Source organism: Salmo salar, chromosome 09, assembly GCF_965601325.2.
Source record: "Salmo salar chromosome 09, fSalSal1, whole genome shotgun sequence".
NCBI classification, from domain to species: Eukaryota; Metazoa; Chordata; class Actinopteri; order Salmoniformes; family Salmonidae; genus Salmo; species Salmo salar.
The window spans coordinates 118,436,894-118,463,070 of record NC_138299.1 but is presented as its reverse complement, the minus strand read 5'-3'; the positions used below and the strand labels follow the sequence as shown (position 1 = coordinate 118,463,070).

At 42.3% G+C, this 26,177-nt stretch overlaps 1 protein-coding gene across 2 annotated transcripts in view; it reads right to left on the bottom strand.

Moving 5' to 3' along the window:
• Nucleotides 1-26,177, bottom strand: part of grik4 (glutamate receptor, ionotropic, kainate 4) — a 225,614-nt gene that overhangs the window by 159,459 nt on the left and 39,978 nt on the right. Inside the window, exon 1 of one of the 2 annotated variants that reach the window (XM_014213632.3) lies at nt 1,513-1,870. The exons of the other annotated variant lie outside the window; for it this stretch is intronic. The gene's annotated coding sequence lies outside the window, so the exon portion shown is untranslated. Of the gene's footprint in view, nt 1-1,512; nt 1,871-26,177 lie in introns of those variants that run through there. 2 annotated transcript variants of the gene reach the window in all.

Below are 26,177 nucleotides of genomic sequence, written 5' to 3'. Positions count from 1 at the left end.
TTGGCGGCAGAGAAGTCAGGCGCAAGAGAGCAGAACTGGGTAATAACCGGAGATTTATTAAGCAAAACCAACAGCATCCCGAACAACAATATAAATGGGCACACAAAATAACCCGTCGTGCACTCACGGGGGAACGTGCACAAGCACTACAATAAACAATCCCACACAAAGACATGGAGGGAACAGAGGGTTAAATACACAACAAGTAATTGAGGGAATTGAAACCAGGTGTGAGGAAAAACAAGACAAAACACATGGAAAATGAAAAGTGGATCGATGGCGACGCCGACCGAACAAGGAGAGGACCATACTTCGGCAGAAGTCGTGACAATTTAACATAAACTGCCTATGTTCATAAACTTGACATCATAGCTGCATAGAGCACTACTAAATCTTAAATTGGAACTGACAGCGTTTTTCTTTGCAGATATCAAACAAACAATCATAATATCAGTCAAAAATACAAAATTCCCAGTTTATGCTACAGAATTTATTTTATAAGAGGTTTTAAAAATAGGTTATATTTGACTCAACATTCCATGACATGCAGTAAGGCATTGTTGGCAGAATAGATGGATGCAGTTCAATGCATGATTAATATAATTCACCAATATATTTCTTGGTAGTCCCAAAAATATTGCTATCAGGTTGTAAATCACAGCTGTCCTGGTACATTGTTGGCTGCCTCCATTTGGGATTAACTGTTTCAGTTTCAATGACTCAATATTTTTGACAAAAACGGACGAATGTAAATAAGGCTGGCAATGTCAATACAATCAAACTAGCAAGGACAATGACCACAAGTCAGTCATAACGTGGCTAATAGGCTAGCGTATTTATTTATGTAGCAATCTAAAGACACAGCCTAACGTTAGCTAGATAGCTGCTAGGAAGATGTTATGCCATTGGAGGAGTGACTGACTTTCCCCCTCATATTGCTTTTCGGTGGCTACACAGCTAGAGATGCAGTTGTCATTTGGTTAGCTAGCAAGACATGTGAATCGCTAGTTGGCTATGCTGAACTTGGAGTGACTGTTGTACAGTTAGCATATCTCTGGCTATCTACTCCGATTTCAGAGCACTCTCGTCTGAGTGTGCCAGAGCGCCTGCTGAATATGACCAGTGTCAGTAAGCGTAGACAAAAAAATGTAATAGTTAGTCACGAATGTTCTAGATAACATGTAAACAACGTAACCAGTTTTGCTAGGGTCAGAGTGAGGTGTTCACTCATTTGTGTCTGGAAGTAGCTAGCTAGCAAGCTAATCAACTTCAGCCAGTTAGCTTGGGTGCTTTGTTGGGACAAGAATGCACATTGGCAGGCGATCTGCAGAAGGACACGCAGCCTACTTACTATTCCCCATCTTTGATCAGTGCAATTTTAATGGCCAACTAGCTAAAAAGGTTTGAGAGGGTTTATCTAATGTTCCTTTGTTAGATTTGAGTTCATTTTGCTCTGGCTAGCATTAGTTGTTGATCTTGTTGTTGATGTGAATATAGGGAAAGATAGCCTACCTTTTTATGGTTGTTTGATGATAGGGACTAGGGCTGTGGCGGTCATAACATTTTGTCAGCCAGGTATTGCCAGTCTTACGGTAATTGACGGTTAATTAATTTAAAGCATCTCCAGGCCTCCACGTATGTAAGCCGCTGCTGCGCACCTTCGGAACATCTACATTTTTAAAAGTCTATTAAATAAATGTAATATACACCATTGTTACGGATACAGGTAGTGTGTATCCTGTATTTGTATTTCTTTTCTCTCCTTCTCCCCTCACAGGTGACAATCATCATTCCCCCAATCAGTCATCAATCAGTCCCCAATCAGAAGACAACCTGTTCCTTTCCCCTTAACCAATCACAGACCCTTTCCCTTGGTTTAAAAACCCAGTCAGTTGTTTTCTCCCCAGATCAATGGAACCCTGACCTGTTCACCGGACGTGCTTGTTGCACCCTCGACTACTACTACTACTACTACTACGACTACTACTACTACGACGACGACGACGACGACGATTATTATTATTTGACCATGCTGGTCATTTATGAACATTTTAACATTTTAACATCTTGACCATGTTCTGTTATAATATCCACCCTGCACAGCCAGACGAGGACTGGCCACCCCTCTTAGCCTGGTTCCTCTCTAGGTTTCTTCCTAGGTTTTTGGCCTTTTCTAGGGAGTTTTTCCTAGGGAGTTTTTCCTAGCCACCGTGTTTCTTTCACATGCTTTGCTTGCTGTTTGGGGTTTTAGGCTGGGTTTCTGTACAGCACTTTGAGATATCAGCTGATGTACGAAGGGCTATATAAAAATACATTTGATTTGATTTGATCAATCTTTGTGTTCATTCTCTCAATCGCGCTCGATTGGTCTATTTTGTTTTTGCAACTACATGTCACTTTGTCCATCCCACCTGTGAGTATTATTTTGTTAAAGTGTTGACTGTTTGTTTGGTGGGAAAAGGGGATACTGAGACAAGTCGCCCATGGGCATACATTACCCGTAGGAATACTTTGTCTAAGTACCCTAGTTAAAACTGGGCGGACCACCCACTGTATTTTTGGTTAGTTAGCTAGTTCTTGTGGAAATAGGCTAGTCTAGCTTAGAGGTGTTTTTGATTATTGTTTCTTTGCTTGGGTCCAGCTCAGCCCCTTTTCTCACACCCCTTTACCGTGTGTTTTAAAATAAACCTTTTGAGTTTGACGGTAGATTTCAGTTGTCTGTGTTTTTTTTGTTCTCACTGTTACTTGTCACTATTATAATTTGCATGATTTTATGTTACGGGTCTCGTATCCATCCCCCCCTAGACTGCAGGGCCAAAAGAGATTTGTAACAACCATCAAAATACATCAATTTATTTTAGTCAGGTATAAAGAAACATTTATGATATAAAGAAAATGTATTTCAGAATATGAGTTGGCCTACTGTATGGCTATGCTCCATGCCATTGGCTTGTTAATTTAGCAGACAAGATATGCTTAAGTCCCCTGCCATTTATTTCATTTTATATGATTTTTATAGTAAGAAAATAATTCAACTTAGAGTAAAATATAAAGGATATTTTTTTCCCCATTACAGAGCAAGTGCACATATGACATGGCTATTTATAAAAGTGATCATTTGAAACAGGTCCTACATGTTAGATTTAAAGTCATTTGGCAATGTGAACTTTAGAATGTCTTAGAAATAAATAATATGGGCTGCATGGTGCGACAAGCTATTGATGATTTGACAAAAAAGCTCTCTTCCCTGCCTCAGGCCGCACAGCTGTTCTCTCATCAAGTGATCATATTTTCACCCATCAGACTATTCTCAATCTAATCTTGTCTTTACTAATATGTCAAATTAGTTTTGATTTAGAATGTCCCTTTATCAAATGGGCAGGGGGAAAAAAAGACAGGTGTGTGTGTGTATATATATGAACACTTATTTCACTTCAGACATCAACCACTGTTTGAGGAACATGATCTTGCTGCCCAACAGGTGATATTCCACCCAAACTCTGTATGCCATGGGCTCTCTAACCTTGTTCCTGCAGCAACAATGTACCCAGTGCTTAATTTGGGAAACCAAGTGAAATCATTGAACATCAATAGTAAAATTTTTCGCAACAAAACATTTCACTAAACAGATCACTGCACCTATACATAGCCCATCTGTAAACAGCCCATCTATCTACAGTGAGGGGAAAAAGTATTTGATTCCCTGCTGATTTTGTACATTTGGTAGGTTTATTTGAACAGTGAGACTGAATAACAACAAAATACAAACGCATGTCAAATGTTATAAAATTATTTGCATTTTAATGAGGGAAATAAGTATTTGAACCCTCTGTAAAACATGACTTAGTACTTGGTGGCAAAACCCTTGTTAGCAATCACAGAGGTCAGACGTTTCTTGTAGTTGGCCACCAGGTTTGCACACATCTCAGGAGGGATTTTGTCCCACTCCTCTTTGCAGATCTTCTCCAAGTCATTAAGGTTTCGAGGCTGACGTTTGGCAACTCGAACCTTCAGCTCCCTCCAGATTTTCTATGGGATTAAGATCTGGAGACTGGCTAGGCCTCTCCAGGACCTTAATGTGCTTCTTCTTGAGCCCCTCCTTTGTTGCCTTGGCTGTGTGTTTTGGGTCATTGTCATGCTGGAATACCCATCCACGACCCATTTTCAATGCCCTGGCTGAGGGAAGGAGGTTCTCACCCAAGATTTGACAGTACATGGCCCCGTCCATCGTCCCTTTGATGCGGTGAAGTTGTCCTGTCCCCTTAGCAGAAAAACACCCACAAAGCATAATGTTTCCACCTCCATGTATGACGGTGGGGATGGTGTTCTTGGGGTCATAGGCAGCATTCCTCCTCCAAACACGGCAAGTTGAGTTGATGCCAAAGAGCTCCATTTTGGTCTCATCTGACAACACTTTCACCCAGTTGTCCTCTGAATCATTCAGATGTTCATTGGCAAACTTCAGACGGACATGTATATGTGCTTTCTTGAGCAGGGGGACCTTGCGGGTGCTACAGGATTTCAGTCCTTCACGGTGTAGTGTGTAACCAATTGTTTTCTTGTTGACTATGGTCCCAGCTACCTTGAGATCATTGACAAGATCCTCCAGTGTTGTTCTGGACTGATTCCTCACCGTTCTCATGATCATTGCAACTCCACGAGGTGAGATCTTGCATGGAGCCCCAGGCTGAGGGAGATTGACAGTTCTTTTGTGTTTCTTCCATTTGCGAATAATCGCACCAACTGTTGTCACCTTCTCACCAAGCTGCTTGGCGATGGTCTTGTAGCCCATGTAGGTCTTCAATCTTGTCCCTGACATCCTTGGAGAGCTCTTTGGTCTTGGCCATGGTGGAGAGTTTGGAATCTGATTGCTTCTGTGGACAGGTGTCTTTTTTTTTTACAGGTAACAAGCTGCGGTTAGGAGCATTCCCTTTAAGAGTGTGCTCCTAATCTCAGCTCGTTACCTGTATAAAAGACACCTGGGAGCCAGAAATCTTTCTGATTGAGAGGGGGTCAAATACTTATTTCCCTCATTAAAATGCAAATCAATTTATAACATTTTTGACATGCGTTTTTCTGGATTTGTTGTTATTCTGTCTCTCACTGTTCAAATAAACCTACCATTAAAATTATAGACTGATCATTTCTTTGTCAGTGGGCAAACGTACAAAAACAGCAGGGGATCAAATACTTTTTTCCCTCACTGTACCTACCTCATCCCCATACTGTCTTTATTTATCTTGCTCCTTTGCACCCCAGTATCTCTACTTGCACATTCATCTTCTGCACATCTGCCATTCCAGTGTTTAATTGCTATATTGTAATTACTTCGCCACCATGGTCTATTTATTGCCTTAACTTACCTCATTTGCACTCACTGTATATAGACTTTGTTTTCTTTTGTTCTACTGTATTATTGACTGTTTGTTTATTCCATGTGTAACTGTGTTGTATTCCATGTGTAACTGTGTTGTATGTGTCAAATTGCTACGCTTTATCTTGGCCAGGTCGCAGTTGCAAATGAGAACTTGTTCTCAACTAGCCTACCTGGTTAAATAAAGGTGAAATTAAAAAAATATATAACTGTTTACAGCCCGTCTGCACGCTCAAGAATGGAATAAAGGAGGCGATGGAAATGCATGTGGGTGAGATATTCTGTATAGCTAAAATCCTTATTACTAGGCTATTCAAAATCAAATACAAATTCACTAATTGTAGGCAAACTGTAAGCTGCTCTGCACAGTCAATGAACCAACAGCAATGCCTAGGGCTATACATTCTCTCCAAGACTCATGGATAGACATTTTGGAGCGTACAATAAGGTAACCAGGCCATCCAGTATGCATAATAATACAGTCCACACTCAAAGGTGATCACTCAAATTTGTTTAATTTTGGAGTATAGGCTAGACATATTATGAACATCTTAAATCAGTTTAGTTTAATGTTTTTCTGCCTTGCATAATATGCGGTAGAATATTTCGGTATAAAGGCCCAGTCATTTTAATTCAGGTTTTTCTATTTGGCCTTGGGCTCATATGCATTTGCATACACTGTAATATGCATATGGTGTTTTGAATTAATCATCACCTTAGAAAGCGTTATCCATTTCGGTGTGTTAGGCTTTGAAACAACATCCACAACGACCATGTTTTACACTGTTTCAACCTGCTGTCCAACTTCTTTATTCAAATTGATCATCACAGTGAGGTGAGTGTTAAAAGTACGATAGGTCTACTGTTTTGATGATAAGTGTTTGATATGATTTTCGATTGCATTTGCATTGATGTCAGAGCGGTTAGAGGCCATTAGGATCTGATGGTCGTCAGCAAGTTGGGTACTACCAAAGCATGTCCAGGGTGCATAAAAGGAGATAACCGCAACTCAAAGGTCACGTGAAATTTGAATGCGGTTATGACTCATGACTACCAGAGTGGCGTTATACCGCAACAGCCCTAAACATGATTTTAAAGATCCCAAATGTAAGAGGTCTCCTGTGGTATTTGCAGATATTCATTCAGGTGTCTTTTGTGGCTTTTGCCGGTCTGCGTAGACTGGTCCTGGACGAGATAAATGTTTTTATTAGGTTTTATTTACTGCAGTGCTTTCACATTCTATATTGCTATAGAATGATCACAAAAGCCTTAATTTATGTAATTCCCAAACATTCTAAGAATTTGTGAAAATGACCATATCTAAGTGCTCGCTTGCAGAAAATGCAAAAAAAAAAAAAAGTACACTACCTGGGGGATTTTAATAGGATTTCATGTTGCTAAAACACTCAGTTCCACTATAAGGGAGGCATTCCTCTTGCAAACACACATGTAATGCTATGAGTAAATGCACCGTAATGTTTTAAATAAATTGGAGATCTAATACTGCAGTTCCCAATTTCATTGAGTGTACTCTAGGCTAGCTAAACTCAGCAAAAAAAGAAACAGCCCTTTTTCAGGACCCTGTCTTTCAAAGATAATTCGTAAAAATCCAAATAACTTCGCAGATCTTCATTGTAAATGGTTTAAACACTTTCCCATGCTTGTTCAATGAACCATAAACAATTAATGAACATGCACCTGTGGAATGGTCGTTAAGACACTAACAGCTTACAGACGGTAGGCAATTAAGGTCACTGTTATGAAAACGTAGGACACTAAAGAGGCCTTTCTACTGACTGGAAAAAAAACGAAAGAAAGATGCCCAGGGTCCCGGCTCATCTGCGTGAATGTGTCTTAGGCATGCTGCAAGGAGGCATGAAGACTGCAGATGTGGCCAGGGCAATAAATTGCAATGTCCGTACTGTCAGACGCCTAAGACAGCTCTACAGGGAGACAGGACGGACAGCATATTGTCCTCACAATGGCAGACCATGTGTAACAATACCTGCACAGGATCAGTACATCTGAACATCACACCTGCGGGACAGGTACAGGATGGCAACAACAACTGACCGAGTTACACCAGGAACGCACAATCCCCACATCAGTGCTCAGACTGTCCGCAATAGGCTGAGAGAGGCTGGACTGAGGGCTTGTAAGCCTGTTGTAAGGCAGGTCCTCACCAGACATCACCGGCAACAATGTCGCCTATGGGCACAAACCCACCGTCACTGGACCAGACGTAACTGGCAAAAAGTGCTCTTGTTGAATCTTATATTCATACCAATATTTACGCATGTTACGTTTGCTGAAAATAAATGCAGTTGACAGTGAGAGGACGTTTCTTTTTTTGCTGAGTTTATAATGTATGTCACATGTATGATTCTGAACATACAGTTAATGTAAACTGTTACCCACCTATCTCAGTGGAGTGTGAGTGTCGTGTACCGTATTATAATACGGTTGTAGAAAATAGAAAATCTCTATTGCCTTTTACAGACTCGACAATTGGTTAGCATTGTTGTGTGATTCTGATTTACATCATATAGCAGCGTAAGCTATCCTTCATTCTGTTCATCATTATCACCATTCTCCTACTTAGCAGAAAACCCAACTTCTATACAAAATAACAAATAACCTCAGTGACAGTTCTTGCAAATTTGCTACCGGCTCATTAAAGAAAAGGTGCCTTTCTTTTTGGCCCTCAGCAAACAACAGTACTGACTGTGCATAGCAATCCACTCCAGTGCATTGGACGAGCACCCAGAGACTTTAATCGAAGAAACTAGGCAAGAAATCCTCAGAGCAGGTTTGAGGATTGTGGGGGATGGAATTCAATTGGATTCACTTTCACACCAGTGTAGCCTGCTAGCACAGTAATGGTCTCTCCTGAGCCTTGTTCTGACCTGACCAAGGCTTTGTTATTTTACCACCATCATGGCACACCACATACACATTTCACTGGTGACAGAGCTGTTTAAATCTCTCTCTCTCTCTCTCTCTCTCTCTCTCTCTCTCTCTCTCTCTCTCTCTCATATCAAGGCCTTCAAGTCGCTGCCATGCAACAGGATTGCATTTTGAAAGATTTCTACGATTTGACTGTAGTCCACAGTTTGGCTTTGTTTCTGTTTTAAATGTTGCTACAGTACATAGGGGCCGGGATCCTGAATTAATTTCTTATTAATGTAATCCCCCTGAGATTAAGTGTTATGGGTGATGACACTAGTGGCATGCAAAAGTAATGTTATGCAATTACAGCTCCTACGGTTTGCATGGTGAATTACATTACACACACACTTTGCACACACGCACACCTACACCTAACCAAGGACTTCAGCCACCCGAGTCATGGTCTGTCCACTCTGCTACCATCTAGCAGACAGAGACGGTACAGGTGCATCTAAGCCGGGACCGAGAGACTGAAAACCAGCTTCTAACTCCAGGCCATCAGACTGTTGAACAGCCATCACTTGCTGGCTACCTGCCCGGTACTTCTGCCCTGCACCTTGAGACTAATGCCCTATGCGTGGTTGGAGCCGCATTAGCCCACGGCCGACTATCTGCTTGGGTCAGCACATACATCCACAAATGATACAAGATTCATTGCATATAAACAGCAGCTTTAAAAAAAAGTGTGGGCCCGCTTTGCCACCTGTGGACAGCCATTCATCTTGGCAAAAGCTGTAAAGTTGCTTTTGTTGCCTGGGTTGTTAATCAGAGGCTCAACCACACATAAACAGGTACACACACAGAAACAGAGGAACATAAACAGGTACACACACAGAAACAGAGGAACATAAACAGGTACACACACAGAAACAGAGGAACATAAACAGGTACACACACAGAAACAGAGGAACATAAACAGGTACACACACAGAAACAGAGGAACATAAACAGGTACACACACAGAAACAGAGGAACATAAACAGGTACACACACAGAAACAGAGGAACATAAACAGGTACACACACAGAAACAGAGGAACATAAACAGGTACACACACAGAAACAGAGGAACATAAACAGGTACACACACAGAAACAGAGGAACATAAACAGGTACACACACAGAAACAGAGGAACATAAACAGGTACACACACAGAAACAGAGGAACATAAACAGGTACACACACACACACACACACACACACACACACACACACACAGAGAAAGAGGCACACAAACATATATACACAGGCACAGCGAGTGAGGATGATATTTTTACAGCCTTCTTTAAAATGAATGTATCTTCTCCACAGATCGCTTCCTTAGGTGGGTTTAACAGTGAGTGGATTTGAGGAGCTGGCATTCCTGTCTTGCAGGAAATCACGCACAGAACGAGCAGTATGGCTGGTGACGTTGTCATGCTGGAGGGTCATGACAGGATGAGCCTGCAGGAAGGGAATCACATGAGGGAGGAGGATGTATTCCCTGTAACGCACAGCATTGAAATAACAGCTACTGAGAGAATAGCGACAAAACATTTCCACATGTTATTCTCAATGTGAAGGATATCATGTATCCTTAAGTGGTCATGGTGGAATGTTTTTCTATTTGTTTTGTGTTAAAGGCATGGTTCCGGATGTTGTTCAGGCTTTATGTGACCCTCTGCCTCTCTGAGTACAAAAAACATGGTATAAAATAATACTCCCATTCACATTCATGTGCTGCTATGTGGATGCAGGCAAATAGCTCACCATATAGGATAGAGTGAGGGAGTAATGGTCATGGATGGATATCTCCAGAGGGGGGAGAAAAATAAAAACCCCATTAAACTTTATAGTTGGTTGAGCATGGCGCCTGCAACGACGAGGGTCGTGGGTTCGATGCCCGCTGGGACCACCAGTACAAAAATGTATGAAGGCATGACTGTAAGCCGCTTTGGATAAAAATGTGCTAAATGCCATATTTACATATACAGTACCAGTCCAAACTTTGGACACACCTACCCAATCAAGGGGTTTTACTTTATTTGAACTTTTTTCAACATTGTAGAATAATAGCGAAGTCATCAAAACTATGAACTAACACATATGGAATCATGTAGTAACAAAAATAGTTTTAAAGAAATCAAAATATATTTTATATTTGAGATTCTTCAAAGTAACCACCCTTTGCCTTGATGACAGCTTTGCACACTCTTGGCATTCTCTCAACTAGCTAAATGAAGAATGCTTTTCCAACAGTCTTGAAGGAGTTCCCACATATGCTGAGCACTTGTTGGCTGCTTTTCCTTCACTCTGTGGTCCAACTCATCCCAAACCATCTCAATTGGGTTGAGGTTGGTTGATTGTGGAGGCCAAGTCATCTGATGCAGCACTCTATCGCTCTCCTTCTTGGTCAAATAGCCCTTACACAGCCTGGAGGTGTGGTTAAGTGTGCCATGAATTCTAAATAAATCACAGACAGTGTCAGCAGCAAAGCACCACCACACCATCACCCCTTCTCCTCCGTGCTTCACGGTGGGAACCACACATGCGGAGATCATCCGTTTACCTACTCTGTGTCTCACAAAGACAGCGGTTGGAACCAAAAATCTAAAATCTCAAAGCACAAATTTCCACCGGTCTAATGTCCATTGCTTGTGTTTCTTGGCTCAAGCAAGTCTCTTCTTATTATTGGTGTCCATTAGCAGTGGTATCTTTGCAGTAATTCGACCATGAAGGCCTGATTCACGCAGTCTCCTCTGAACAGTTGATGTTGAGATGTGTCTGTTGCCTGAAATCTGTGAAGCATTTATTTGGGCTGCAATTTCTGAGGCTGGTAACTCTAATGAATTTATCTGCAGCAGAGGTAACTCTGGGTCTTCCTTTACTCTGGCGGTCCTCATGAGAGCTACTTTCATCATAGCGCTTGATGGTTTTTGCAACTGCACTTGAAGAAACTTTCAAAGTTCTTGACATTTTCCGGATTGACTGACCTTCATGTCTTAAAGTAATGATAGACTGTAATTTCTCTTTGCTTATTTGAGCTGTTCTTGCCATAATATGGACTTGGTCTTTTACCAAATAGGGCTATCTTCTGTATACTTGTCAGAACACAACACAACTGATTGGCTCAAACACATTAATAAGGAAAGAAATTCCACAAATTAACTTTTAAGAAGGTCCACCTGTTAATTGAAATGCATTCCAGGTGACTACCTCATGAAGCTGGTTGAGAGAATGCCAAGAGTGTGCAAAGCTGTCATCAAGCAAAAGGGTGGCTATTTGAAGAATCTTTTTGTTTAACACTTTTTTCATTACTACATGATTCCATGTGTTATTTCACAGTTATGATGTCTTCACAATTATTCTAAAATGTAGAAAATAATAAAAATAAAGAAAAACCCTTGAATGAGTAGGTGCGTCCAAACTTTTGACCGGTAGTGTGTGTGTGTATATAAACTCAGCAAAAAAAAGAAATGTCCTCTCACTGTCAACTGCGTTTATTTTCAGCAAACTTAACATGTGAAAATATTTGGATGAACACAACAAGATTAAACAACTGAGACATAAACTGAACAAGTTCCACAGACATGTGACTAACAGAAATGAAATAATGTGTTCCTGAACAAAGGGGGGGGGGGGGGGGGGGTAGTGCATCTCCTCCTCATGGGCTGCACCATATGCTGTGAAATGCTCTCTTCCACCAAGGCACCTGCAAGTTCCCGGACATTTCTGGGGGGAATTGTTGCCAGTGATGTCTGGTGAGGACCTGCCTTACAACAGGCCTACAAGCCATCAGTCCAGCCTCTCTCAGCCTATTGCGAACAGTCTGAGCAGTGATGGAGGGATTGTGCGTTCCTGGTGTAACTCGGGCAGTTGTTGTTGCCATCCTGTACATGTGTGCTGTTCGGATGTACCGATCCTGTGCAGGTGTTGTTACACGTGGTCTGCCACTGCGAGGACGATCAGCTGTCCATCCTGTCTCACTGTAGCACTGTCTTACGCGTCTCACAGTATGGACATTGCAATTTATTGCCCTGGCCACATCTGCAGTCCTCATGCCTCCTTGCAGCATGCCTAAGACACGTTCACGCAGATGAGCCAGGACCCTGGGCATTTTTCTTTTGGTGTTTTTCAGAGTCAGTAGAAAGGCCTCTTTAGTGTCCTAAGTTTTCATAACAGTGACCTTAATTGCCTACCGTCTGTAAGCTGTTAGTGTCTTAACAACCATTCCACAGGTGCATGTTCATTAATTGTTTATGGTTCATTGAACAAGCATGGAAACAGTGCTTAAAGCGTTTACAATGAAGATCTGTGAAGTTATTTGGATTTTTACAAATTATCTTTGAAAGAAAGGGACCTGAAAAAGGGACGTTTCTTTTTCTGCTGAGTTTATATACACTACTGTTCAAAAGTTTGGGGTCACTTAGAAATGTCCTTGTTTTTTTAAAGAAAATAACATTTTTTGCCAATTAAAATAACATAAAACTGATCAAAAAGATAGTGTAGACATTGTTAATGTTGTAAATGACTATTGTAGCTGGAAACGAATATCCACATAGGTGTACAGAGGCCCATTATCAGCAACCGTCACTCCTGTGTTCCAATGGCACGTTGTGTTAGCTATTCCAAGTTAAGCATTTTAAAAGGCTAATTGATCATTAGAAAACCCTTTTGCAATGATGTTAGCACAGCTGAAAACTTTTGACCTGATTAAAGAAGCAATAAAACTGGCCTTCTTTAGACTAGTTGAGTATCTGGAGCATCAGCATTTGTGGGTTTGATTATAGGCTCAAAATGGCCAGAAACAAAGACATTTCTTCTGAAACTCGTCAGTCTATTCTTGTTCTGAGAAATGAAGGCCATTCCATGCGAGAAATTGCCAAGAACCCAAGATCTCGTACAACGCTGTGTACTACTCCCTTCACAGAACAGCGCAACTGTCTCTAACCAGAATCGAAAGATGAGTGGAAGGCCCCGGTGCACAACTGATTAAGAGGACAAGTACATTAGAGTGTCTAGTTTGAGAAACAGACGCCTCAGAAGTCCTTAACTGGCAGCTTCATTAAATTGTACCTGCAAAACACCAGTCTCAACGTCAACAGTGAAGAGGCGGCTCCGGGATTCTGGCCTTCTTGGCAGAGTTGCAAAGAAAATGCCATCTCTCAGACTGGCCAATAAAAAGAAAAGATTAAGATGGGCAAAAGATCACAGAGGAAGATTGGGGGAAAAAAGTGTTATGGACAAACAGATCTAAGTTTGAGGTGTTCGGATCACAAAGAAGAACATCAGTGAGACGCAGAAAAAATGAAAAGATTCTGGAGGAGTGCTTGACGCCATCTGTCAAGCATGGCGGAGGCAATGTGATGGTCTGGGGTGCTTTGGAGGTGGTAAAGTAGGAGATTTGTACAGGATAAAAGAGATCTTGAAGAAGGAAGGCTATCACTCCATTTTGCAAAGCCATGCCATACCCTGTGGACGGCGCTTAATTGGAGCCAATTTCCTCCTACAACAGGACAATGACCCAAAGCACAGCTCCAATCTATGCTAGAACTATTTAGGGAAGAAGCGGTCAGCTGGTATTCTGTCTATAATGGAGTGGCCAGCACAGTCACCCGATCTCAACCCTATTAAGCTGTTGTGGGAGCAGCTTGACCGTATGGTACTTAAGAAGTGCCCATCAAGCCAATCCAACTTGTGGGAGGTGCTTCAGGAAGCATTGGGTGAAATCTCTTCAGATTACCTCAACAAATTGACAACTAGAATGCCAAAGGTCTACAAGGCTGTAATTGCTGCAAATTGAGGATTCTTTGACAAAAGCAAAGTTTGAAGGACACAATTATTATTTCAATTAAAAATCATTATTTATAACCTTGTCAATTTGTAGACTATATTTCCTATTAATTTTGCAACTCATTTCATGCATGTTTTCATGGAAAACAAGGACATTTCTAAGTGACGCCAAACCTTTGAATGGAAGTGTGTATATATATTTTTTTTAATTATGTATATTTTTTTAGCTAAACAGGTGGGCCTCAAAACAGTTGTGGCTTTATTTCAAAATATAAAGCTAACAATAGCTATCATTTTTGCCCTCTTCTTTAAGGTTATGGCATACCCCCACTCAATTTGACTGTACAGCATGCATAGTGACAGTATTGTAGGATTTGGCTACACTGACAAATCTATGGATAGCATTTCAAACAGGTAGGCCTAACTTTTTTTATAGGACGAAATAGGCTCCAACACAGCCCTCCTGTTGTTAGTGAAGTCAAATTAAAAAGAAGACAGTTGTTTTAATTAATTATTTCAGCACCATTTGCTGCTTACCTCTGTTTGATTACGCCAAAGCTGCTCCAAAGCTGATGTCTGCCCATTTGCCTTTTTAGATTACTTTCTCCTGCACTCTCTCTCCTCATTAATAAGTTCATGTTTAAAAAATGTCTCATGACATTGTAATAGATTTGGTCTATGGGCTACAGAAAAACCTAATTGGGTACTACTCTTTCTACCGTAGGCTACATAATTTATGTTAAAGGAATTTGACGGAGCGTTGGTGGAGAGCCAAGCCCCCTGGAGAGTTGTGCTGGGCATGGACTAGCTAAATATTTTGCTCCCTACCTTTGGCAAAGTGGGCACTGCTTATCATGGGTCGGCATCTGCGCTCACCAAGTATATAGCCCAAATGCCACTGGGTGAGAACAGTTATCATTGTTTGGGGCAGAATAATGTAAGGTACACTTATAGGGTCTTGTGAGGCATCTGTTTCTCAAACTAGACACTAATGTACTTATCGTCTTGCTCAGTTGTGCACCGGGGCCTCCCACTCATCTTTCGATTCTGGTTAGAGCCAGTTTGCGCTGTTCTGTGAAGGGAGTAGTACACAGCGTTGTACGAGATCTTCAGTTTCTTGGCAATTTCTTGAATGGAATAGCCTTTATTTCTCAGAACAAGAATAGACTGACGAGTTTCGAAAGAAAGGTCTTTGTTTCTAGCCATTTTGAGCCTGTAATCGATCCCACAAATGCTGATGCTCCAGATACTCAACTAGTCTAAAGAAGGCCAGTTTTATTGCTTCTTTAAATCAGGTCAACAGTTTTCAGCTGTGCAAACATAATTGCAAAAGGGTTTTCTAAAGATCAATTAGCCTTTTCAAATTATAAACTTGGATTAGCTAACACAACATGCCATTGGAACAGAGTTGCTGATGGTTGCTGATAATGGGCTTCTGCATGCCTACGTAGATATTCCATGCAAAATCAGCCGTTCCCAGCTACAATAGCAATTTACAACATTAACAATGTCTACACTGTATTTCTGATCAATTTGATGTTATTTTAATTGACAAAACATTTGCTTTTCTTTAAAAAACAAGGACATTTCTAAGTGACCCCAAACTTTTGAACAGTAGTGTACGTGTTGTTGGAGGTGCGTCTTGGTCTCTTCAGCTCGGAAAATCCAGCCCACGTCAAACTGGGGACTAATCATAGAATTATATTTACAATCCCTATTAATTCAATAGCATCTCTGTGGGCCAAGTCATAAAAATGTATTACCTTTTATTGTGGCATGAACACAACCAGTTATGACGTTGTCATCTGATTGTCAATTACTTCAAAGGGTTCCTTTACTAGGCTACCCCTGCACGTTCATCCACTCGCAACATATTTCAAGCCTCCAAACAAAGTGGTGAATGGAAAGAGACAGGGTCGCAACTTTCACTGGGGACGGTGGGGACATGTCCCCCCACATTCTGAAATTGCATTTTTGTCCCCCTCAGTTTTATCATTGGAATGTGATACAAAACAAGGCAACAGTGTGCTTTAGGACCATGCGGACGCCTCCGAGCGGTCGGGTGGTTATATGACAAAAACATTTAATAAATGATTCCCTCCCCCCACTTCTAAAACCAAAGTTGCGACCCTGGAAAGAGACATCTGTTACACAAAACACCAAAAAGTTTAATGACATTTGGCGATTGTCATTAGGACATAATTAATGCCTCCACTGCTGTCCGCAGCTTTGACTGTTACTGTATATAAGCCAAAAAATGGATGTAGCAACTACAGATTGCACCTTTAACCTTATCAAAAGTGTGCGAGTTTGAGCATGTGTCCATTAGGCCTATGGATTTTTTTTTATCAGAATGAATTAGATTGAGCAATAAAAGCCCAACTTTTATTCCATAGGCTGGGATCCGCACTATGCAGCTGTTGCAAGAGCTAATTTTTCACTGGCTGTCCACAGGTTTAAAAAACAATGATTGATAGGCAGCTTAAACTTCTTGATTTCAACCATTATTGGGTTCAAATACACATTTAGATTTGTGAACAGCCATCCACAACAACATGATATGAATGTCATTGAGAAAACAGAGAAGTGTCAAAGATTCTTTTTCACAAACATCCTTTCTGAATTTAAAGTAATCCTCGAAGTAATCATCTAGTTTTTCAAAAGTATCTGTAATCTGATTACAATATATTTGCTGGTAACCAAACGGATTACAGTTACCGTTTTTTGTAATGCCTTACATGTAATGATGATCGGCTATGAAAAACCAACTGACATTTACTCCTGAGGTGCTGACCTGTTGCACCCTCGACAACTACTGTGATTATTATTATTTGACCCTGCTGGTCATTTATGAACATTTGAACATCTTGGCCATGTTCTGTTATAAGATCCACCCGGCACAGCCAGAAGAGGACTGGCCACCCCGCATAGCCTGGTTCCTCTCTAGGTTTCTTCCTAGGTTTTGGCCTTTCTAGGGAGTTTTTCCTAGCCACCGTGCTTCTACACCTGCATTGCTTGCTGTTTGGGGTTTTAGGCTGGGTTTCTGTACAGCACTTTGAGATTTCAGCTGATCTAAGAAGGGCTATATAAATACATTTTATTTTATTTGATGTAATGGATTACATGTAATCTGTTACTCTCCAACCCTGGTAATAGCCTACTGTTTTTTTGACATTTTGTTTTCATTATTGTCACAGGGCCAGCTCATGTTTTACCGGTATGGCTTACCCCCACTATTTACCGAACCGTACCGCCTTACTTTCACCCCTGAGTCTATGGTGAGTTTCCTAAAACCATTGCAGTTAAATAGCACATTATTTCTCTCAACATCTTAGCCACTGTACTGTTCTGTCTGAGTCGTCAAGAAAAATAATATACCACTACGAAGTTTGATTCCAGAAACAAACCCCTGGTTGGTTTGGTCTGCTTCTTGTCCCAATCAATCATCCTACTAATTTGCAAGACACAATGCTAACTGTACAAGGGGCTAGATGTTAAGTGGGTTCGGTATCATACAGATCCTCTACCATATGTCCCCTCATTATGACTCGTTGGCTGAGGGTCTAATGAAAAGATGGCCAGGTCAGTTATCACCATCTGCTGCCAGGCCTAGCCCTATTGTCACACTGTATTCTTTATGCTGTTGGGTTCTGAGAATATGAAATATATTTATTCATGTCACTGAGGGAGAGCGTGGGTGAATAAACCTGGTTTGAGCTTTATTAAGCGTCCGTGAGTTTTAATAGGTTCATTTAGAACCTAACAATGCAACACATAAATTACTATTATTCTTTTAATCAAATTATTTAATTTAGCCTTCATGCAACCAGAATAGTCCCTTGAGGTTAAAAAACAATTGTTTTTAGGGAGACCTGGTAAAGCTGGAGAATTAGCCTCTCTTTTCATCAGCGGGTCAGTTGGAGTGGAAGATCGATTTCATTGTAACTTAAGTATCACATAAAACCAGTATGTAATACATAACATTTTTACATTTATATTTTAGCAGACAGTCTTATCCAGAGTGACTTACAGGAGCAATTAGGGTTAAGTGCCTTGCTCAAGGGCACGTCGACATATTTTTCGGCTCGGGGATTTGAACCAGCAACCTTTCGGTTCCTGGCCCAACGCTCTTAACTACTAGGCTACCTGCTGTCAGTGTCAAGCAGCTTTCACCCCACTGCTCAGCCTCGTGATTGGCTCTGGGAAACGCACCACGCCAACCCATCCACTCCAACTGCTCCCTGCGGAGATGCTGGCGAGGCTTCCTGATGCACAACCCCCTCCAGATGTGCCAGGCCCCTGCCAGGCCCCTGCCAGGCCCCCATCCCCCTTTTCCAGCTCACCTAGGCCTTGGGCATTGCTGGCTGGCTAGCACGGTTGGCACATCTTGCACCAAACACATACATCAGCCTGCAAGGCACGGGGGCTCGGATCACCTCGCCACAGTGGAGAGGTGGGCATACTGCTTTTATTTGCATTTCATTTCCCACCTCCTAATGGCGCGCTTACTCAACACCCCACCAGGCAGTGGGAAGAAGCTGGTAGTTAATGAGGTTAAGAAAAAACAATGAAAATGTATGCACTCACTACTGTCAGTCGCTCTGGATAAGAGCGTCTGCTAAATGACTCAAATGTAAATGTAAAATGTTAAGGTATAAGTGTGTGTGCGTGTGCCTGTACGTGTGTGTACAAATGTGTTTGCGTGCAGTCAGTGAATTTCTTTCTGTTAAAGGGAGAGGAGGAAGCAGAACATAGGGCGTCAGTGAATTTCTTTCTGTTGAAGGGAGAGGAGGAAGCAGAACATAGGGCGTCAGTGAATTTCTTTCTGTTAAAGGGAGAGGAGGAAGCAGAACATAGGGCGTCAGTGAATTTCTTTCTGTTAAATGGAGAGGAGGAAGCAGAACATAGGGCGTCAGTGAATTTCTTTCTGTTAAAGGGAGAGGAGGAAGCAGAACATAGGGCGTCAGTGAATTTCTTTCTGTTAAATGGAGAGGAGGAAGCAGAACATAGGGCGTCAGTCAAGGCATGAGATACGTTGCGTTCCCACAATGGCCGGAGCGGTACTGTATCTAATAATTGAGCCATGCTGTGTATTGAGCCACGCCTCAGGAAATGCCATGACGATCTGATTCATTAGTTGGCACTACTGACATAATATAACACATTTTGGGGTACAGGACTAGAATGGCCACAATTGATAAGATAATCACTCATGAACACACACATACAAGCACATATTAACACCCGCGCACACACACCCGCGCGCGAACACACATGCCACCTGTCGACACCCAATGTTAATAACACACCTGAGTGCACAGTGGAAAATGACCTCCTTAGTCCACATAGAGTTAATCCAATGCATCAGCACACAGGGCCCTCCCTGTCTGACGTGATGGTGGCCCCACAGACTCCCTCATCTAGCCGACTGTTGAGCGTCAGAACCTTATTGTCCTCCCAGTGTTCTGCTATCTGTCGAGCAGATTACACTCAGCGAAGCCCAGGGAGAAAGCCCCGGATTACTGCGCTCAGTTCTCACTCACATGTGTCCTCCTCTCCCTGTTCTATCCTTGTACCGCTATTCCTCTTCTTTGTTGTCAACACTCCATACACTCCGGCGTCAGGGGTATCACCAGCTTTCCTATTAAAGAGGCAGTTTGTGTTCAGGGTCAGCTTTGTCTCCCAACGCATCACTAGTGGGTTTGTACCAATCCGCACGTCTGCAGTCTGAGCCAATGGACCTGTGTACCTGTACATTGTTAACCCTGGTATGCTGCCGAATCACAATGACTCCTCTCGAGGACCCACGGCTACAGTACAGCAGCCCACGACATTTCCATTTCCACTTGCTCATTTGCTGAGAGGTGGAGAACAGGGAAGCAGCGGAGAACAGGCTCCTGGGCCCAGTCACCTGGATCAGAGACACGGAGAATACAGCTCCATTGTTGCTCCTCCATGCAGCCGGTAATGAGGGTGTGCCAGCTGTGCCGGTTGCCCCGGCTGCAGACGGCAGGCCCTGGGAGGCGGGCCCCTGGCTGGGGCCCAGTGAAGGATGAGTCACAGGCCACGGCTGCAGCCGCAGAGTTCCCCAGGGCTTCATTAGGGCCCTGCAGGAGAATAGGCACTTAGCCGGAGATGGGCACTTAGCCGTCAAAGAGGAGGATCACATTCCTCTATCGTCTCTTTGTCTGTCACTTTGTCTCTCTATCTCCCCCTCTCTCTCTCTCACTCTCCCTCCCTCCCTCCCTCCCCCTTCTCTCTTTCTCCCTCTCTCCGGAGCCATCCACAGGCACTAGCATGGTGGCAATGGCAACCTCCAAAACACACTGGGCAAGCATCTCTCTCTCCCCAAGGGCCACTTTAACCTTTCCAGCAGTGTTAACAGTGGCAAATATATCAGCCCACACTTCAATCTGTGGCTTGTAAACTCAAGTTAAAAATGACTGTATCGTCTCTCACTGAGAAACAACAGATGTAAGATGCGTAAAGTTACTCTATACACTTACTTAGCATTCACATTGTCTCATAAAAAATACCTGCACTGTAATTGGTACCTAATTGCTAATTGGTACGTAACAAAGTTGAGAAATTGTGGTATCAGATGACTTCCACCATTAGGAAGAATAGTTTATATTTGTATTGTAAATATTTGATCTACCGTCACATAATAACACTATTTCACTAAAAGACAAGGTTTGTCGTTTTTATTCACAAAGCAGTGCCCAGGTTAAAGATACAGTATGATATATTCAGTCTGTGAAAAGCAGAAGCCGTTGCTCATCAGTGGTCAAGGTGACAGAGTACATTTGCTGTTGTCCCTCTACATGATGGATACTGCCAGAAGCGGCGACTTTCGCCAAGCATGTCCCCGTTGCACTCTTGGAGGGGTGATCAAAATTTGATATTTCACGAGGGCAGGCATCGCTCACTTCTTGTGCTCGTGAGGGGAGGTGACTAATGGATGTGGATTATGGACCTAACCTGGGCTGAAATGAGCCTGATCTTCAGGCAGCCAGATTCATGTGGATGAATGTCGAGAATGACTGGTACTCAATTTCCAGACTGTCACGTCAATGGTGTCACAAACCCAGAGTCATATCTGCAAGCTCGGGGAGATTACTGTGTCACAGAAAATACCCGAGATTGACTGTGGTTCACTTTTGAATATTTTGAATGGTTAAAGCGCGTCCCATGTTGTTCGCAAAAATGTTATCTTGACTAATATTCCCAATTACAGTAGATGAAGAATCAATATTGTTTAGATTGAGTATTTATTGGTTCATTATGTTAGTATATTATGTATGTTTGTAATAGTGTGTTATATGTGAAAATGTGTTCATATATAAATTGTATTTTAATGTTTAAGGACTCTTGGAAGATTAGTCCAAATGGGGACTAAAAGAGATCCAAATAAAATCAAAATCAAATATTCCCAATGACACGCTTGTCAATCTAGTTCCTGTGAGCAAATGATCTTCTTTGAGCATAAAGACATTTAAAGTATGATTCTTATGTCATTGCATGTGTGCATTAACACTAGCAGTAAAATATACTGCACATACATTAATCATGTATATCCTAAACTTTTTAAACAAAAAATTATAATTCTACAAACACTGTATTTGCAGTTTCTATTAAGCATGTTGCACAAAATGAACGTCAACCATTTTAAGTTCAAGCATTTCCCTAAACTACTGATTGTGTCCCTTACAATCTCTGCACCAGTGGACATATATAGCAGTTCCTCACAGTGAGTCTCTCAGCATGACTTGGTTCAGCTGTTCATTGACTACAGCTCAGCATTCAACACCATAGTACCCTCCAAGCAGATTATTAAGCTCGAGGCCCTGGATCTGAACCCAGCCCTATGCAACTGGGTCCTTGACTTCCTGATGGCCCGCCCCCTGGTAGTGAAGGTAGGAAATAACGTCTCCACTTCACTGGTTGCTCAACACTGGGGCCCCACAAGGGGGTGGGCTCAGCCACCTCCTGTACTCCATGTTCACCCATGACTGCAGGGCCACTCACGCCTCCAACTCAATCATCAAGTTTGCAGACACAACAGTAGTAGGTCTGATTACCAACAACGACGAGACAGCCTACAGGGAGGAGGTGAGGGCCCTGGGAGTGTGGTGCCAGGAAAATAACCTCTCACCCAACGTCAACAAAACAAAGGAGATGATCGTGGACTTCAGGAAACAGCAGAGGGAGCACCCACCTATCTACATCGACGGGACCGCAGTAGAGAAGGTGGAAAGTTTCAAGTTCCTCGGCGTACACATCACTGACAAACTGAAATGGTCCACCCACACAGACAGTGTGGTGAAGAAGGCGCAACAGCACCTCTTCAACCTCAGGAGGCTAAAGAAATTTGGCGTGGCACCTAAAACCCTCACAAACTTTTACAGATGCACAATTGAGAGCATCCTGTTGGGCTGTATCACCGCCTGGTACGGCAACTGCAATGCCCGCAACCGCAGGGCTCTCCAGAGGGTGGTGCAGTCTGCCCAACGCATCACTGGGGGCACCCGATGTGACAGGAAGGCCAAAAAAGATAATCAAGGACAACAACCACCGAGCCACTGCCTTTTCACCCCGCTATCATCCAGAAGGCAAGGTCAGTACAGGTCCATCAAAGCTGGGACCGAGAAACTGAAAAACAGCTTTTATCTCAAGACAGCTTCTATCAGACTGTTAAATTGCCATCACTAGCACATTAGAGGCTGCTGCCCTATATACATAGACTTGAAGTCACTGGCTACTTTAATAATGGAACACTAGTCACTTTAATAATGTTTACATATTTTGATTTACTCATCTCATATGTATATACTGTATTATATTCTACTGTATCTCAGTCTATGCCGTTCTGACATTGCTCGTCCAAATATTAATATATTCTTATTTCCATTCCTTTACTTTAGATTTGTATGTATTGTGTGTATTGTTGTGAAATTGTTAGATATTACTTGTTAGATATTACTGCACTGTTGGAACTAGAAACACAAGCATTTCGCTATCACAATTACATCTGCTAAACACGTGTATGTGACCAATACAATTTGATTTGATTTATAGCACAAAATCCCCACCCCACTGCCCCACATGGATTTACATTGGTCTAGAACAATTGACTGATACCTTTTCTCCTCCACCAGACACCTTTCTGGAAGGCTTGGGGTGAAATTGACCTCAGTGACATGATCACACCACTCCAGCCTCATAAACAGGTAGCAGAACAACCGCTTTCAGTACCTTGGATTAAACATTCATGAAGCATGGTACTACTCAATTCGAAACCGCATCCCAAATGGCACCCTATTTCCCTTCAAGAGTGCACTACATTTGACCCAGGCATATTGAGCTCTTGTCAAAAGGTGTGAGGTATTTTCTTGAATAATGAAAGTACATTTACTGCAGGTTAAACCACCTGTCAAGAAGTGCAGGCACTCTGTCAGAGCATGACTGGGTCAAAATGAAAACCAGCCTGCAGAAACATTCCATTTTGACAACCAGATAAGCTATGCTCACAACCGCGTCTGCCTGTCCGTGAGGATGGCATTGACCACAAAGTGGAAAATCTACATTTCATATCCTCAGAGGATATACCAATTCCCATTCCTATTAAGAGATATAAACAAAAAGCCAATCTGTTTAGTAAACATTTTAAAATACAACACACACATATGGCTTTGTAATTCCCCTTTGAGTATAAGTAGTTTAAGAGTGACGTAGTATTCTGTTGTTCCCTTTCCTCTTCCATTCGAGAGCCTGTTTACCAGCCCCACCGCCAATGTCTATCTGTTTCTTCCAGCTTCTCATCAAACTGTCCTCTCGCCTCTCTCAATTACTCTGTGGCCTATCTGAGGGTGCTCGGTGGACACAGTTAGCCTAAATGACAGGTAATGATACCTGCTGAGAGATTGCCGGAGGATGGCTACATCATTGCGGTGCCAGGGAAGAGAAAGACATCTCTCTATCTCTTTCACTCTTTCATTTTGCCTCAGCCGCCTCCTCAACTCCATCCCCTTTCTCTATCTATCCTATTGCTTTGACCACCCCGCCCACCTTCCTATGTCCCAACCCCTCTCCTAGGCTGTGGAGGATAGAGTGGTTTTCAGAGAAAAGATAATCAGTTGACCACGAGGGAACCTGCTTGACGGTGTCAGGATCAATCGTGCCGAGCGTCCTGTGATGCGATGAGAAGTTAGACCACAGGCTGTGCACCAGCTGCTACCATTTGCTTCCCAAATAGGTTGAGTTTAAAGCTCTGTGTCATCATCACCGCAGACTGCAGAGCCACAGCAGAACATTTACTTTTTTATATTTATTTGCCAAGCACTTTCAAGTCATTGTTGTAGTCTATGTACTCTTACTGTACTCCTGTGCCTGTGAAGGTTGTATGTATCACACCGCTATTACATAGCCCTAATTGTAATACTCTAAGGCGACAAATAAAGTGTATGGTATTTCATTTAATTTTCTACAGCAACACATTGAAGATACACTTCTCTTAACCGACAACATTAGTTATTCAAGAGAACCTCAACTGCACTTTATTTAGATATGTGACTAGAAACTGCCCAATGTGAGAGTGCTAGAATGATTATCTTTGCTTCCTGGATCATAGATGTAATCAACATCTATTTCCACACTGTCCATAGTATTCCAGTAAGAGACAGGCTTTTACAAACTGGCATCAGGATAATGAGTCAGTGATTGAATTTACAGGAATGAAGGTTATTGTGATCCTTTTTGTTTTAATACAGCATGCAGAATGGAAGTACTATTCGTTTTGAAACCCAACAGATGACTAGATGACATTATCTGTGGTAGGAGTTTGATTCCAAACAAGAGGACACCAACCTAAAGCAGCATGTCCTGAGACTTCGCAAGTACTTGAATTTGAAAGTTGAAGGTCCAATCTGGGATTGGTACATCCATTTCTGGACTTCCAAAACAAGCAGCCTTGTAGGAAAACTGAAAGAGAGAGATGCTACTTATAAACAAGGCAAGGTGACCGGGGACAATAGCTTGGTTAAACAGTACAAATACGACCTCGCAAATCAATCAAGATGGCGAAACACAAGTATAGGGACAAAGTGGAAGAGCAATTCAGCAGATTGGACACAAGGCGAATGTGGCAGGGGCTCCTAATGATCACAGATTAATAAAACAAAGCCAGCCACATCGCGGTCACCAACGCCACCCTACCGGACGAGCTAAACACCTTTTTCTCACGATTCGAGCACAATTACCCTAAGCTGCCAGAAGAGCCTCCGATGACAACGTGGGCTACACACTCACAGTCTCCACTGAGGATGTATGTAAGTCATTCATACGTGTTAACCCTCGCAAGGCTTGCCGGTCCAGACTGCATACCTAACCATGCCCTCAGAGCATGTGCAGACCAGCTGGCTGTTGCGTTTTTGGACATTTTGAATCTCTCCCTAGCCCAGGCCACTATACCCACCTGCTTCAAGATGGTCACTATCATCCCGTGCCCAAGAAAGGGAAAGTAACTGAACTGAATGACTACCGCTCAGTACCACTCTCTTCCTTCATCATGAAGTGCTTTGAGAGGCTAGTCAAAGACCACATCACATCCCTCCCCAACACACTCCACACTTGAATTTGCCTACCACCCTGACAGAGCGGCAGGGTCGCCTAGTGGTTAGAGTGTTGGGCTAGTAACTGAAAGGTTGCAAGTTCAAATCCCCGAGCTGACAAGGTACAAATCTGTCGTTCAGTCCCTGAATAAGGCAGTTAACCCACTGTTCCTAGGTTGTCGTTGAAAGTAAGAGTTTGTTCTTAACTGACTTGCCTAGTTAAATAAAGGTAAAATAAAAAATCCACGAATGGCACAATCATCACTGTCAGTGTAGTTGCAAATGTCAGGCAACATGAATCACACACCTCTCACATGGGTGAAATGGACCATCTGTCGATGGCCTGAACCATCTTTTTGTTGGGTGGGCTGGTCAAAGTTGACAAAATAATTTCAAATAAACATATTTTAAAAAGGGACATGGCCAGCGGCCCATGGGCCTGTTTAGATTTATTTTATTTTTTTTCTCTGTTG